At 43.4% G+C, this 4,642-nt stretch overlaps 1 long non-coding RNA gene across 1 annotated transcript; it reads right to left on the bottom strand.

Moving 5' to 3' along the window:
- Positions 1 to 1,199: 1,199 nt before the first annotated feature.
- Positions 1,200 to 4,052, bottom strand: LOC144373662 (uncharacterized). The gene is made up of 2 exons (XR_013433254.1): positions 2,096 to 4,052; positions 1,200 to 1,675 (listed from the first exon to the last, which is right to left on the bottom strand). It is a non-coding gene; the product is annotated as an uncharacterized LOC144373662 (long non-coding RNA).
- Between the last annotated feature and the right edge of the window lie 590 nt (positions 4,053 to 4,642).

The following is a 4,642-nucleotide window of genomic DNA, read 5'->3' as shown; positions in this document are numbered from 1 at the left end:
CATTTAGCATGATAGTCTCCATCTCCAGTTCCATCTGCTTACCAGCAAATGTCATAATTTCATCCTTTATGGCTGAGTAATATTGCTGTGTGTGTGTATGTTTGTGTGTATGTATGTGTATGTGTGTGTATTTTTTTTCCATTCATCTGTTGAATGTCACCTAGGTTGGTTCCAGAGCTTAGCTATTGCGAATTAAGGTGCAAAAAATATTGATGTGGGTGCATCCTTATGGTATGCCAATTTTAAGTACTTTGGGTATATGCCAAAGAGTGGGATAACTAGTTCAAATGCTTGTTTCATTGCAAGATTTCTGAGGGATTTCTATACTACTTTCCAGAGCTTGGGAGGTTGAAGCAGGAGAATTGCAAGTGCAAATCCAGTCTCAGCAATTTAGCAAGGCCTTAAACAAGTTTACAAGACTCTGTCTCAAACTTTGAAAACAAACAAACAAACAAAAAGCGCTGGGATATGGCTCAGTGTTAACCCCCCATGAGTTCAATTCCTGGTACTAAAACAAATAAAAGTAATGTTTCATAAATCACTTCTGAAAAAAATCTCGTTAATTTTCTTAACTGGTGTTTTAAGATTATGTCCACATACAAAAACATGTCAACCATTTGACACCCAGAACAATATTCTGCCTTCAAAATGCAGGAAATCTTGTTATTTGAAACCCTAATGAGCTTTAGGAGACATTATTCTAAGTGAAAAAAGCAAATGTAGAAGGTCGTGCTCTATGACCTCAATGAAGTGTGGAATCAAAACCAGTTGCTCTGTAAAAGCAGAGAGCAGGATGGTGGTTCCCAGGAGCTCGGGGTTTACCCAAAGAGTACAAAACTTCAGTGATGCAGCATGAGCCAATTCTGGACATCTGTCCTACAACTGGGTCCCCACAGTGAATAACACTCTGTTGTATGCTTAAATTTGCTGCTCTGTGAGCTGGGGTTATGGCTCAGTTGCAGAGCACTTGCTTGGCACATGTGAGGTCCTGGGTTCAATCCTTAGCACCACACAAAAATAAATAAAAGAAAGGTATTGTGTCCAACTACAACTAAAAAAATTTTTTAATTGTTCTGCTTGAAAGTGTTCTCACTACACACACACACAAACACAAACACACACAGACACACACACACACATGTGAGTGGGTGGATATGTTAATTAGCTTGATTACAGTAATCATCAATGTGCAAGATACATGTATGTCACATGGTACTTTTATTTTATTTTATTTTTAAGCAGTTGTTATTATACTAGTGTATTAAGACAAGTACAAAATAACCTTGTAATCAGGGTACTGTATCAGTCAATAACAAAGGAAAGACCACTACAGTATGAAGAGATATGCAAATGACTCAAGTATACAGCTTTCATAGTTAACAGACAATTTTAAATGGGAAGTTGGTTTCTTTGACAAATGGTAAATTTTCTTGAAATAGGAAAAATAATATACAGTGCTCTAAGCATGAATAATAATTCCTGCCATAAATACAAGTGCCTTGCAGAAACTCCATGCAAATTTCAATTCCATTCTCTTTGTGAGTGTGACACTGTAGCTGACTTACCAGCTCAAACACTAGGTCAAGGGAAGCCTCCTCACTTTTGTCCTGGAAGAGCTCAGTACTCAATTGATCACTGATGTCCAAATGTCCAAATCTGTTGTCTTGAAAAATCCCTGGAATATAATCAATCCATTACAATGTATATGCAGTCGGGGCTAGTAGGAATATCACTTGAAACTGAATGTGAATATTTTCTCTGATAAGTAGATACTGATCCATAATGGGGGAGGGGGCAAGGGAGGAATGGATGAACTTTGGATAGGGCAAAGGGGAGGGATGGAAAGGGAGGGCCATGGGGGTAGGAAAGATGGTGGAATGAGATGGACATCATTACCCTAGATACATATAGGAAGACACGAATGATGTGACTCTACTTTGTGTACAACCAGAGAAATAAAAAGTTGTGCTCCATTTGTGTACTATGAATCAAAATGAATTCTGTTGTCATGTATGACTAATTAGAACAAATAAATAAATTTTTTAAAAAAGTTCAGTCTGGAAGTGCCCTGCGGTCGAATGGACCACTGTCTCACCCGTGGTTTCTGGTGGAAAGCTGTGGTTTGGATTGGAACCGTTTTTTTCTGGAACATCAGTGGAAAGATGGGCTTCTGGTAGTTGGTCCCCCACAGGAATCAGGACAGATACATCATTTTCTTCTGTTGGACATGATGGATTAATTTCCAGAGGTTTCATTTCCATAGGTTCATGGAAACTAAACTGCTCTCATCACCACTCTCGTCTCTAGATCTAAAATCCCCATGAACTGATCCAGATTCTAGCAAAGTGTTTAACATTGGTCTCAAGACCTCTTTGAGTTCCCAGTCTCTTCTGATCCTGCTTTTTCTTAGAACAGTCTTCAATGGAGTGATCTTCTCAGAGTCTCATTTGGCATGAAAGGTCATCAGAGCAAGAGGCAGGCTGCACTGCACTGTCTGGCTCAGGTTCGGTGGTTTCCATTCCCATAATGTGGATCAGCTCCAATTCCTCCTCAGGGTCTAAAAACCCTACCAGAAAAGGAAGAAAGATGATCATTTACAAAATGACAATTGAATCCCATTCACTCATTAAAATATTTTGTGTTGGTTTGTGACTAAGTCACTGAAATCACTCCTCCTGTGCTGTATTTATTCTCTACCAGTCCATTTTAACTTTTAAGAAATGAAGGCTCCAAAACAGCACAAGCTATTCAAAATCAAAGCACAGGTAAAGGCAGGTGAGAAAGAATGACTTTGAACAGGACTTGGCAATTATTTGTGGACTTAACACTTTGTAATTCTGCTGGGTTATGAATTTTTATCATAAGGCCAAGGTGGGGTAGGATAGGAGACAGACATAACTGTGTCTAGATGAAGATAGCAAAGAAACACATCTCAGTTTGTGGTTCTCTTTACAGTTGTTTATGTATCATCGGCTTCATGAGTTGAGAAAAACTTGGAATCTTTGTGAGGGGGAAAAGTTCATCAAATGAAAGATAAACTTCAAAATTAAGTTGTGAATTTGGGGTATGAGTATATACAAAGAAAACAAGAGACTCTCAATTCAAGTGTTACATGGGATAAAGTCAGAAGCCTGTTAAACATTTCTATATTCATAAAGTTCCAATATACTCCAAGAATGTGAAAGGCCTAGTATGGCAATTGCCAGAAAAACATTACCACTACTGAGAAAGAATACCAGGTTTTCAGCTTCAGCAGTAACCACACTGCATACTGTGTTAAAAACAAAACAGGACCCCCATTATAGGTAAAGGCCTCATTTTTGTCTCCAGAAAAGTTACATATGTGCACTTTAAAAAGCCAGTAAAGGCATATTATAGAAAGGCAGCATGAAATACACACAAAATTTCAGATACTAAATGAACTCCCCAAAGAAATTAAAATGTTCTTGCAAGAATCAGAATCCTTGAACAAAAGTGAAATTTGAGAGTATTGGCTGAGATCATGCCAAGCAAGAAAGATAATGAGCAATTGATTCTCTTCTCTTTTCCACCAAACTGAAAGGACATGTGATGCAAAAGCCTATGCCTTAATCAAATATGCATGGAGGGTGTCCAGTACAGTGCCCAGCACAATGCACACAGTGGGTGTTCCATACATATTTCTTAGCTGATTTCATGAAGAAAAAGGCATGCATTAAAGGCTAAGTTTTTGGTTGCTTGTAGGTCAAAAACAAAAACTGAGTTTTGAGAAAAACATTAAAGTCCTAATTGGAGAGATTCATAATTGATCTATAGAAAGTGAATAATCAAACTTAGAAACACAAATCACAGAGCATGGCTCATGACAAAGTGTTTGCCCAGGTACAAAAGGAAGCAGTGGAAAAAGGAGCTTTCAGAGTGAGTGGTCATCCTCAGGGAAAGCTAGGAGGCAGCCAAGCAAGGCCTGTGGTTCATCCTCTGGTGCTCCTGCCTGGAGGCACAACTGGCACAGCCCGCGGTGTTCCCTCTGCACCACCTGAAGCCCACGCATGCTCACTGACCACTCACCTGGCCCCCACGCACCGCGCCGGCGGACAGGTGGGTGCGGGTTCCCTCAGGCGCTCAACCGCCGCCCCTCCCCAGCTCCAGGGCGCCCCAGGCGGCACCCAGTCCCCATCAGCGGGCACCACAGGGACAGAGGTAAGAGAGACACGGGTTGCTGCGCGCCATCCCCGCCCGCCGCGGGTCCCAGAGGCTCCTCCCGGAGGACACCTGCCCGCCGGCCGCCCTGGCGCGCGGGGCAGGCAGCGTCCTAGCGGGAAAGAGGCGCCCGAAGTTCTGGTTCAGCTGCCGCGGGCCGCGGGTCTCAGGCCGCGGAAATGGCCGCCTCGGCCGGTCCGGCTCTGCACACCTGCCGGCGACGGGCGGAGCGTGAGGCCGGGCCAGTGGATGCCGCGCCCGGGCAGCGCAGGTAGCGACCAGAGCGGGACCTGAGCGGCACCGCCATCCCGCAGCCTCCAGCCGTCCAGGCTTCCGTTAGCGGAAGCGGGCGCTGGGAGGGAGCGCGGCGGACAGTGCGCCCCCTGCTGGCTGGTCGGCCACTCGGCCGCCAAGCCGCCAAGGAAAGCGCAGGACTCTGCAGCTATTTCAAATCAAAGGCTGA

The sequence above is a fragment of the Ictidomys tridecemlineatus genome, unplaced genomic scaffold (genome assembly GCF_052094955.1).
Source record: "Ictidomys tridecemlineatus isolate mIctTri1 unplaced genomic scaffold, mIctTri1.hap1 Scaffold_4545, whole genome shotgun sequence".
In the NCBI taxonomy this organism is placed as follows: Eukaryota; Metazoa; Chordata; class Mammalia; order Rodentia; family Sciuridae; genus Ictidomys; species Ictidomys tridecemlineatus.
Note: the sequence above shows the minus strand (reverse complement) of the source record. Positions and strands in the feature narration are given on the sequence as shown.